This window comes from Neovison vison, chromosome 7 (genome assembly GCF_020171115.1).
Source record: "Neovison vison isolate M4711 chromosome 7, ASM_NN_V1, whole genome shotgun sequence".
NCBI lineage: Eukaryota > Metazoa > Chordata > Mammalia > Carnivora > Mustelidae > Neogale > Neogale vison.
This window is the reverse complement of record NC_058097.1, coordinates 149,489,778-149,502,395: the sequence shown is the minus strand read 5'-3', so window position 1 is coordinate 149,502,395 and position 12,618 is coordinate 149,489,778. Positions and strand designations below refer to the sequence as shown.

Below are 12,618 nucleotides of genomic sequence, written 5' to 3'. Positions count from 1 at the left end.
ATGAAAACTCAAAGCAAACTAGCAAACCAGGAAAGGAGATGGCAACAATCAGATAAAGAGCACTTACAAAGAAATCTATGGTTAATTAACATCATACATAGTGCTAAACTCTAACTGGTTTCCTCCAAGGAATGGGGGAAGAAAGCAAGGATGTCCAATCTACCACTTCTATTCAGCGTGAGTACTGGTGGTCTTAGCCAGTGCAATAATGCTAAGAAAAAGAAATAAAAGGCACACAAAATGATATTGTTTCTTTCACTGATGACATGACTAGTCGTGCAAAAGAATCCTAAGACACATGGGGTGCCTGGGTGGCTCAGTGGGTTAAGTCTCTGCCTTCGGCTCAGGTCATGATCTCAGGGTCCTGGGATCCAGCCCGGCATCCGGCTCTCTGCTCAGCAGTGAGCCTGCTTCCCCCTTCTCTCTGCCTGCCTCTCTGCCTACTTATGATCTCTCTCTCTCTCTGTGTGTCAAATAAATCAATAAATAATCTTTAAAAAAAAAAAACAAAAAAACTCTGCCTTCGGCTCAGGTCATGATTTCAGGGTCCTGGGATCCAGCCCCGCATCCGGCTCTCTGCTCAGCAGGCAGGGAGCCTGCTTCCTCCTCTCTCTGCCTGCCTCTCTGCCTACTTGTGATCTCTGTCTGTCAAATGAATAAATAAAATCTTTAAAAAAAAATACTAAGACACAATTTTAAAAATCTACTAAAACTAGGGGCATCTGGGTAGCTCAGCTGGTTAAGTGTCAAGACTCTTGACCTCAGCTCAGGTCTTAACCTCAGGGTTGTTGAGTTCAAGCCCCGCACCGGGCTCAACACTGGGGGTGGAGATTACTTAAAAAAAAAAAAAAAAAAAAAGAATACAACTAGTAAATTTGGTAAGGTCTCAGTACAGAAGTTTGATATACAAAAATCAACTGTATTTCTCTAATACTAGAAGCAAACAGAAAACCAGACATTTCAAACTACACTTGTGGTAACAACAGAAAATATAAAACAACTGGGAATAAATTTAACAAACAAGATGTGTAAAAACTCTACCTTGAAAAACAAAACACTCTGTTAAGGGGATATCAAGAAAATCTAAATAAATATAATAGCATATACTAGTTTAAAAGTAATCAATACTGAGATATCAATTCTCTCCAATTTACAATTTTAACATAATCTCAATCATAATCCCAACAGCCTCTGAAAACCAGCAAATGACAAGATGGTTCTGAAGTTCATATGAAAATGCAAAGGATCTAGAATAGTTAAAACAATCCTGAAAACAATGAATAATTTTTAAGATTCTACCATAGTCAATCTCAAAATTTACCATGAAACTGCAGTAATCCAAATAGTATGGTATTTGCTTAGAGACAATCAGTGAAACAGAACAGGATCCAGAAATAAACAAACAAAAAAAAATTTCAAGGCTGTTAATAAACATCTCTATCCCTGTGAGACAAATACTTTTTCGCCTATCTTATCCCCCAACAAAAGGGCCTGAAAACTGACCATTTTAATTTTCTCACATTAGCACCACCTCAAGGACATTCTAAGAAAATTAACTACAAATTTTTAAAAAATATTAAACAGCTTTCCAATATGAAATTAACATTTTTTTCCCAAACATCTACACTATAATGACACTATTAAAGTATCACAAATGCTTTAGGTAACAAATGCTTTCCTCTTAATCCCTAACCTTCCCAAAAATTAAGTAGAGATCTAATTCTTTTCTGCCAATTCTTGTTTAAAGAAAAGCTTTAATTTTGCTAGCAACAGAGAAAAATAGCACTGGGATGGAATTCATGCAACACAACCTGAAAAAGTGAAAAAAAAATTTTTTTAAAGATTTTATTTATTTATTTGATAGAGAGAGGGAGATCACAAGCAGGCATAGAGGCAGGCAGAGGTGTCGGGGAAGCAGGATCCCTACTCAGCAGAGAGCCCGATGCGGGGCTTGATCCCAGGACCCTGAGACCATGACCTGAGCCGAAGGCAGAGGCTAAACCCACTGAGCCACCCAGGTGCCCCAAAAAGTGAAATTTTCTAAGTGATATGGCAGCAAGGAAGATTTCAGAGAAATCTCAAGGTAGCTCTATTTCCTTACTGCCAACCCTTATAAAAACTCTTCATTGGTAAAAACAGAACCTGGAATCAATCCTAATTCTGGGTAATTTGTCTCTACAACTGCTGTTAAGATCTAAGGCCTAAATAAGTTTATTTTGTAGAAATATAGCTCTTTTAATAATATTTTTATGTATTTATTTGACACAGACAGAGAGTACACAAGCAGGGGGAGCTGAAGAGGGAGCAGAAGCAGGCTCTCCACCAACCAGGGAGTTCAACGGGAGTTCGACGTGGGACTTGATCCCAGGTCCCTGGCATCAGGATCTGAGCCAAAGGCAGACACTTAACCAACTGAACCACCCAGGAACCCCTATTTTAGAGAAATATTTAAGATGTTGCCTGGATGGTTCAGTCAGTTAAGCGCCTGCCTTCAGCTCAGTTCATGATCCCCGGGTCCTGGGATGGAGCCTGCCAGGTGCCTTGCCTCAGCAGGGAGTCTGCTTCTCCTTCTCTCTCTGCTACTTGCTCTTTCTCTCAAATAAATAAATAAAATTAAAAAAAAAGAGAGAAAGAAATATTTAAGAATAACTTAAGAAGGTATGAGTAAATGTCTTTGTTGTTATTGTTTAAAGGGATTCAAAAAACTTTAATGAAGAGTCTCTATGAAGCAAGCAAAACCCAAAAAGTGCTTTCAAGATATACTTTAAAAAGGCATTTATGCTTAGTCCAGGGCTCTTTTTTAAGATTTATTTATTTGAGAGAGAGAGCGAGAGAGTGAGCGAGCACATGAGCACACAAGCAGGGAGAGGGGAAAGAGACAGAACCTTTAGCAGGCTTCCTGCTGAGTACAATGCCCAAGGTGGGACTCAATCTCAAGACCCTGAGAGCATGACCTTAGCTGTAACTACGAGTCAGATGCTCAACTGACTAAGCCCAGGTGTGTCCAGGGCTCTTTTTTCATTATATTATTTGTATTATGCCAGATACTGCACAGTGTTTCAGGATGATTTTTTTACTCTCAAAATCACTCAAAGAGTCACTGCAGCCTTAAGAAGTAAGGTTACTCTACTTTTTAAGATATTTTTCTTTACATAGAACAGATCAGTTTCAAAAACCCATAACCCCAGTCTAACCATATAGAAAAAGAACAGACAAATTCCACTGCGGAAGCATCCTAGAAAATACTTGACCAGTACTACTCCAACTGTCAAAGCCATTAAAAATCTGAGAAACAGGGCATCTGGGTGGCTCAGTGCGCTGAGCCTCTGCCTTCAGCTCAGGTCATGGTCTCAGGGTCCTGGGATCAGGCCCTGCATTGGGCTCTCTGCTCAGCGCGGAGCCTGCTTCATACCGCCCCCTCACCCCCCCCACCTGCTGCTCTGCCTACTTGTGATCTCCCTCTCTCTGTCAAATAAATAAATAAAATCTTCTAAAAAAAAATCTGAGAAATTGTCTCAGCCGAGAGGAGCCTAAGAAGACATAAAACTAAGAAAATAGGGTATCTGACAGAATCCTGGAACAAAGGACACTGGGAAAAACTAAGGAAATCTAAATTAATTATGGATTTTACTTAATAACATACAATATTGGTTTGTTAATTATGAAAAATGTACAATATTAACAAATATGTCAGTAATAGGAACAATTGGGTACAGGTTTGTTTACAGGAACTATACTACTTTTTCAGTTTTTCTGTAAACCAAACTATTCTAAAAAATAAAGCCTATTTAAAAATTGTTTTATTCATTATTCATATACCTTTAAAACAAGCCAACAAAACGGCAGATCAGTGGTTTCCTAGGGTTAGCAGACAAAGTAAGGAATCTTTTAGGGATGATGGATATGTTCTTTATTTTGTGGTGATGGTTGCACTGTCAATACTCACTGAACTGTATAATTTTTTATTAAAGATTTTATTTATTTATTTGACAGACAGAGATCTCAAGTAGGCAGAGAGGCAGGCAGAGAGAGAGAGGAGGAACCAGGCTTCCCGCTGAACAGAGAGCCCGATGCGGGGCTCGATCCCAGGACCCTGGGATCATGACCTGAGCCGAAGGCAGAGGCTTTAACCCTCTGAGCCACCCAGGCACCCCTCTCCATTGTCTTCTTATAGGCTAGTCGCTATAACAGTTATTGATAGGATTTCTGGGATTGGCTTTAAAATATTACTATGGGGCACCTGGGTGACTCAGTGGGTTAAGCCTCTGCCTTTGGCTCAGGTCGTGATCTCGGGGTCCTGGGATCGAGCCCTGCATCCGGCTATCTGTTCAGCAGGGAGCCTGCTTCCCCCCCTTTCTCTCTGCCTGCCTCTGCCTATTTGTGATCTCTATCTGTCAAATAAATAAATAAATAAATCTTAAATATATATATATATATATATATAAAAATAATTTATTTGTTTGACAGAGAGAGAGCACAAGTAAGGAGAGTGAGAGGGGGAGAAAGAACCAGGCTCTCTGCTGAGCAGGGAGCCTGATGCAGGGCTTGATCCCAGGACCCTGGAATCATGACCTGAGCTGAAGGCAGCCGCTTAACCAACTGAGCCACCCAGGAACCCCCCTAAAACAGATAAAATCTTAAAAACATTAAAAAATAATAAAATAAAATAAAGCTTAAAAGGGTAAAATGCTTCATTATATGTATGTTATTTTAAGTAAAAAGTGTATACCTGTATGAGGGTTTTATTTACCTTGTTATATTGTCAAAGTTGCAGTCTAAACATGAGAAAAAAAACAGACAAACCCAAACTGGGGTGATATTCTTAAGCAAATCTGGCCTCAAGAACTGTTAAAAAATCAAACAGATGGGGTGCCTGGGTGGCTCAGTGGGTTAAAGTCTCTGCCTTCGGCTCAGGTCATGATCTCAAGGTTCTGGGATCGAGCCCTGCATCGGGCTCTCTGCTCAGCAGTGAGCCTGCTTCCCCGTCTCTCTGCCGCTTGTGATCTCTCTCTCTCTCTCTCTGAAATAAATAAATAATCTAAAAAAAAAAAAATCATATATTCTACAGACTGAGCCAGTCAGGTGCCCCTGAAAGTTTTTAGGGATCGTATATATATGCTTTACCTTTGTTGATAAACTTTTTATTTTGGTTTAATTTTAAATTTACAGAAAAATTGCAAACATTGTATAGTTCCATTTACCCCTTAACTAGTTTATCCCTTTTTAGCATCTTGTATTACTATGGTAACTTTACCCAAACCGAGAAACTGATATTGGTATATTAATATTTATACCCAAACTCTAGACATTATTTGGATTTTACTAGTTTTTCATTAATCTCCTTTCTCCAGGATGCAGTCCAGGTGCCACATTGTATTTAGTTTTCCCATTTCCTGTGTTTCCTCTGATCTGTGATAGTTCTGTCTGTTTGATTTTTTTTTTTAAGATTTTATTTATTTACTTGACAGACAGATCACAAGTAGGCAGAGAGGCAGGCAGGAAGAGAGAGGAGGAAGCAAGCTCTCCGCAGAGCAGAGAGCCTGATGCGGGGCTCGATACCTATTCAGATTGCTACAGAAATCTTAGTGCCATCAAGTTGTTTTTTAAAAAAAAAGCTATAGCTACAGAGCGGAGAGAATGAGGAGGCTGCTTCTGGCTCCTGCTCTCACAGCCATTGCAGTACAGTGGCTCCACAGAGACAGAGCCAAGGCAAGGGAGAGCCAGCCGGACACTGGGTGACTCTGTGCCTCGCTGAGGAAAATAATTAAACATGGGCAAAGGAGATCCTTAAAAGCTGAGAGGCAAAATGTCATCATCATATGCATTCTTTGTGCAAACTTAACGAGAGGAGCACAAAAAGCAGCACCCAAATGCTTCAGTCAACTTCTCTGATTTTTCTAAGAAGTGCTCAGAAAGGTGGAAGACAATGTCTGCTAAAAAGAAGGAAAATGTGAAGACATGGCAAAGGAGGACAAGGCCCATTATGAAAGAGAAATGAAAACTTAAATTCCCTCTAAAGGGAAAACGAAAAGGAAGTTCAAGGATCCCAATGCACCCAAGAGGCCTCTGTTGGCCTTTTTCTTGTTTTGTTCTGAGTATCGCCCAAAAACCAAAGGAGAACATCCTGGCCTATACACTGGTTATGTTGGAAAGAAACTGGGAGAAATGTGGAATAACACTGCTGCAGATGACAAGCAGCCTTATGAAAAGAAGGCTTCTAAGCTGAAGGAAAAATATGAAAAGGATATTGCTGCATACCGAGCTAAAGGAAAAGCCTGATGCAGCAAAAAAAAAAAAAAAAAGGATTGGTCAAGGCTGGAAAGAGCAAGAAAAAGAAGGAAAAGGAGGATAAGGAAGATGAAGAGGATGAGGAGGAGGAAGATGAAGACGAAGAAGATGATGAGTAAGTTGGTTCTAGTGCAGCTTTTTTTCTTGTCTATAAAGCATTTAAACCCCCTACACACAACTCATTCCTTTTAAAGAAAAAAATTGAAATGTAAGGCTGTATAAGATTTGTTTTTAAACTGTACAGTGTCTTTTTTTGTATAGTTAACACACAAAAGAATGTGTCTTTAGATAGCCCTGTCCTGGTGATATTTTCAACAGCCACTAACCTTGCCTGGTACAGTATGGGGATTGTAAATTGGCATGGAAACTTAAAGCAGGTTCTTCTGGGTGCACAGCACAAATTAGTTATATACGGGGATGGTAATTTTTCATCTTCAGTTGTCTCTGATGCAGCTTCTACGAAATAACTGTTGTTCTACTAATTGAATACCACTCTGTAATTGCAAAAAAAAAAAAAGTTGCAGCTGTTTTGTTGACTTTCTGAATGCTTCTAAGTAAATACAATTTTTTTTTAAAGATTTTATTTATTTATTTGACAGAGAGAGATCACAAGTAGGCAGAGAGGCAGGCAGAGAGAGAGGAGGAAGCAGGCTCCCTGCTGAGCAGAGAGCCCGATGCGGGACTCGATCCCAGGACCCTGAGATCATGACCTGAGATGAAGGCAGCGGCTTATCCCACTGAGCCACCCAGGTGCCCCACAATTTTTTTTTTTTTATTAGTATTGTTGTCCTTTTCATAGGTCTGAAATTTTTCTTCTTGAGGGGACACTAGTCTTTTGCTTTTGTCCATTTTGGATCACATGGATTACTACAGTGTTTATCTTTCCATATAGTTAGCTCATAAAAAGCTTTTGTCTGCACCCTGCATACTCATGAGGAGGGTAATAAAAGTTGAATTGAGACAGTTTTCACCCAGAACTGAAACTCAAAACTTGATCAATTGATACCAGATCTCACATAGCCCAGGAATGTTTATAAAGTGAAGAGTAACGAGTCTAGTCACACCATGGGATTAGGAGAATCAAACAGTTTGAAAAGTCTGTCCTTGAAGGACTAAAAGAAAAGTATGTTCTAATCTTTACATAAGGACTCTACATCCTTTAACTCCCATTACCATGTAATGGCAGTTACAGTTGCAGTCCCCACATTAAAGACGACCTGAGAATATATCCCCAAAAGCATGAACTTAAACTATAAGACTGCCCTATTGGGCGCCTGGGCGGCTCAGTGGGTTAAGCCGCTGCCTTCAGCTCAGGTCATGATCTCAGGGTCCTGGGATCGAGTCCCGCATCGGGCTCTCTGCTCAGCAGGGGGCCTGCTTCCCTCTCTCTCTCTCTCTCTCTCTGCCTGCCTCTCCACCTACTTGTGATTTCTCTCTGTCAAATAAATAAATAAAATCTTTAAAAAACAAAAAAAAGACTGCCATATTAAATTTTTTGTTGACAATGCCAGCAAAGGCTCTGGGGAAAAAAAAGGGCTAGCTGTAAATGTTTTCTCCTATTTACTGAATATGGATTTCTTAGGAAACTTGACTTTCATTAAAGGTATTTTTAATTAATTGGGCCTAACTTATAAAATGTATGCCGCATTTAAAATCAGGTGTATTAAAAAATAAATAAATAAAATAAAATCAGGTGTATTTTCCTATATTATAGTTTGCTCCTTTAGATAAGTCAAACAGACCTGAGGGAAGAAGACACTTGAAACTTTATATTTCAGTATGAGTTACCTGATTTGAATTTGATTTTTCTTTACAAAACCCCTAACCCATTCATTAGACTCATGTTTGTCTGCATAGCAGTTTAGGGAACAATGTGGCAATTTTGTGGTTTTTTGAGATTATTGTTCTCTTAAAGTGCCAGTGTTTTAAAATACTGTTCTTGTAATTTTACACGCTTCTGTGATGGAGTGCTGTTTTGCTGTATAATTTTGACTTGGATTCTTTCTATTTGCATTTGTTTATGTAATTTCAGGAATACTGAACATCTGAGTCCCGGATGGTACTAATAAACTAACAATTGCAGAGGTTTAGAAAAAAAGCTATAAATTCATTAAAATTTTGCTAAAGCAAAAATATTCATCATCCATAATGAAGAAAAAGTACATCTAAAATCCCTGCACACATGTGGATACACACGTGCATGCTTGCTCTCTCAAATAAATCTTTAAAAAAAAGATTTCAATTTATTTATTTCACAAAGAGAGAGAAAAAGAGCACAAGCAGGGGGAAACAGCAGAGGGAGAGGGAAGCAGACTCCCCACTGCACAGGGGGCCAGATGGACTCAATTTCAGGACCCTGGGATCATGACCTGAGCTGAAGACAGCTGCTTAACTCAGAGAGCCACCCAGACTCCTATCAAATAAACAAATAAATCTTTTTTAAAAAGTTCTAAATACAAAAAGGTATATATTCACTCAAAAGATAACTCTCTAAATAGCTTACTTCAGATTAGCAGACTACAATGAAATGTTATAATATCCCATTCTGATGCATGTATTTGTAAGTAATCTCTAAAAATTACAATATCACTTAAATGCCCCCTTAATCCCCCCTCCAGAAACAAAATAAAAATTCTAGCCCAATTTCAACATTTATAAAATAAGTTCTGAAATGAGACCATCTGCAAAATACTATATACTCTCATAATTCTCTAAAGAACAGGCAGGACAATGATCTCAGTGGGACTCCTATTCCATTTTACTCTACTGACAGCCATGGCAAACAATTTAGGAATGAAATCTAATCCAAATGGTAGGACTGTATCTTTTATTTGTAGTCCAAAGCAAATATAAGAAAAGATCATATTCATATTTCTTCATTTTAATGAGCACATAATAAATACCAGGGATGATGCAAATGCTGAGATTAAAAAAAAAAAAAAAAAAAAAACACAGTCCCCGTTCAGTTTAGGTGGGGGAGACAGAAAAAATTACTGCAGTGTGATAAAAAATATAGAAGTGGGGCACCTGACTGGCTCAGTCGGTAGAGTATGAGGCTCTCAGGCTTGGGGGGTCATGAGTTTGAGCCCCACATTAGGAGTAGAGGTTATTAAAAAAAAAAAAAAAGTACAGTAGAAGTATGCACAGAATGTTGTGGGTGGGAAGGGAAGAGTCTTCTAGATGGCTGGAAGGTCAGGAAAAACTTCCCAGAAAAAAATGACTTTTTAAAGCTGAGGTTGGAAGTTGAGGTTAGCTAGCTATAAGAAAGCAAATGGCATCACAAGTCTCTAGCAAGGACCATGAGCTATTCTATATAAGAGGGCTTACTTGTACAGCTTTATTTATTTTTTTAATCTTATCTAGAATGCATCTAAAATGAAATAAATTTAAATATATAGCTCCATTTCTACATGGGGGTATGTGAATTCTTTAAAACCAAACCAGAAAAGAACATCTGCAATAATAAGCCATAAATAATAAGCCAATAATAATGAGCCATAAAAGACTGTAACTCTAAATTACAGTCTTTCTGATGAGATTTTACTTCTAATATTGAAACTGTCCCAACCAAAAAAAGCTATTACTGAGTGAATAAGCAATATTTGAAGAAGCAGTTTCTGGGTTGGAATCCCAGTTATTCCTTTTTAAAAAAATTGAGATATAATTTATGTAAGGGCCTACTTAGCCAGAGCAAGCCATTTTGTTGTTTATGCAGTAAACTTAGATTGGACCTGCCCCTTCCCCCCAGGAGAAAAGCGCTTAGAAACAGAACTGGTGAAATATGACCGACGAGCCCCTGATAATGGAGCCCACATACAAGGATGAGTCTGGCCAGGTGGAAACGTCCAATCCGTGAAAGTGCATGTATTACCTCCCTACCCGCCAAGGATGAGCCAGGCCAGGTGGAAACGTCCAATCAAGGGAAAGCGGACGTATTACCCGCCAAGGAGTGTGAGCCCCGCCTTTTGGACACCAGACAAAGGCGTCAATTCTAGCCAAGGTCATAGGCTGAATTAGATGACTATCATGGGTAGAATGTAATTCAATTGTCCACCTGTGTATGGCTAGGCTCAACCACATGGTCTTTACTCTATAAAACTTAGTCTGTGAGACTGGGAGGGGTCACCTCTTTGCAGGAGAGGGCCCTGGCCGGTTGGTTTGATTCTTGATGCTTGGTGCAAAATAAAGCTTTGTTTGACCTTCGCTTTTTATCAGTCTCGTCCTTTTGTCTACGGACCCTTTCAATTCACATACCATAAAATTCACCCCTCTAAAAAGCAAAATGCAGTGGTTTGTAATATATTCACAAAGTTATGCAACCATTACCCTAATTCCAAAACATTTTCATTACTCCAAAAAAATCCCATATCCATTAGCAGTAAATCCCTAAAAACCCTCATCCCAAGCAACCATTAATCTTTCTACCCTATGGATTTGCCTGTTTTCCAGTCCACATTTTACCACCAATATAATTTGTAGCTTAATCTTTCTGTGCCCCAGTTTCATCTATAAAATAAGCATAATAATAATTCTGTATCAAGGAATGGTTAAGACATATAAAGTGGTTAATATGACTGGATATGCTTAGTGAACATAAACAATTCTTAGAAAGCATTGCAGAAGGTAGTCCTCTTTGTAACAATCTAAGATTTCAACTGAAGAGTGAAGATAACCCTACATGAATCTAAAATTTAGGTATTTCCTAATTGAAAACAAGTCACTAAACAAGATCAACAAATTTAGAGGTGTAAAATCATATAGTGTATGTGTTTTCTGCCCTTGGTGAAACTGAACAAGAAATTTTAACTAAGATACTTAGAAAGTCCCAAAGTGTTTGGAAATAAAGTAATGTTCTTATAACCTAGGTGTTCAAAAAGAAATCACAAAGGAAATTTAAAAATAATCTGACTGGGGACGCCTGGGTGGCACAGTTGGTTAAACGACTGCCTCCGGCTCAGGGCGTGATCCTGGAGTCCCGGGATCGAGTCCCACATCAGGCTCCCAGCTCCATGGGGAGTCTGTTTCTCCCTCTGACCTTCTCCTCGCTCATGCTCTCTCTCACTGTCTCTCTCTCTCAAATAAATAAAATAAAAAATCTTAAAAAAACAAAATTAAAAAAAAATAATCTGACTGAATGATAATGAAAATATATAATATATGGTATGCAATATTCATAATAACCAAAAAACAGATGCCAAATGTCCATTATCCGATGAATGAAACAAAATGCAGTATATCCATTCAATGGAGTACTATTCAGCCAAAAAAAGGAACAAAGTATGATACATGTCATAAGGACGAATCTTGAAAATACCTTACTGGGGCGCCTGGGTGGCTCTGTGGGTTAGAGCCTCTGCCTTCGGCTCAGGTCATGATCTCAGGGTCCTGGGATCGAGCCACATGTTGGGCTCTCTGCTCAGCAGGGAGCCTGCTTCCCCCTCTCTCTCTGCCTGCCTCTCTACCTACTTGTGATCTCTATTTCTGTTAAATAAATAAATAGAATCTTAAAAAAAAAAAAAAGAAAAAAAGAAAAGAAAATACTATACTAAGTGAAAGAAGCCAGTCACAAAAGACCACATAAGATAGGATTCCATTTCTATGAAACATCTATGATAGGCAATTACACTGAGACAGAGAGATCAGTGGTTGCTTCAGGATAAGGGACAGTAGGGGAATTGGGTGGTGATGGCTAAGGGACACGGGAGTTTGTTTTAGAGGTATGATGAAAATGTTCTAAAACTGTGGCGATGGTTACACAACTCTGAATATATTTAATGCCACTGAAACATATATTTACAAACAGTTAAAATGGTTAATTTTGTTATGTACCACTTTATCTATGGTTTCATTTTCTGCCATTTGAGTTACCTAATGTCAACTGCATTGCAGAAGCAGATGATCCTCCTGACATACCATCAGGAGGTCAATAGTAGCTTAATGCTCTGTTACACTGAATACATCAATCTCCTCACTTCATTTCGCCATATACACATTTTATCATCTCATATCATCACAGGAAGGGTTAGTATGGTAGTACAAAAAGGTATTTTGAGAGAGAGAGCTCAGCTTGCATAGCATGTGACTGGATCTCAGGGTGGGTAGTTCCAGCCCCACATTGTGGGGTAGAGTTTACATAAACATAGACACCAGAGAATCAATTAATCAAGATAATGCTACTTCAATGTAGCTAACCTAGTCAGCAACACTAAAGTTCAATAAATCTATTGGCCTTTCTCTAACAACCTAAATTGAATAAAGATTTTGTTTCTCTTAAAGTTAAAAAAAAAAAAAAGACAACTACAGTTACACTTTTACAAACATAACTCAAAA

General features: G+C 38.7%; 1 protein-coding gene and 1 pseudogene across 2 annotated transcripts in view; one reads left to right on the top strand and one right to left on the bottom strand.

Annotated features, from left to right (window-relative positions):
* The window catches only part of RAB6A (RAB6A, member RAS oncogene family), a 91,228-nt gene that overhangs the window by 42,804 nt on the left and 35,806 nt on the right, over positions 1–12,618 (bottom strand). The gene's annotated exons all lie outside the window — the stretch shown is intronic.
* On the top strand, positions 5,740–6,892 carry LOC122912600 (annotated as a pseudogene).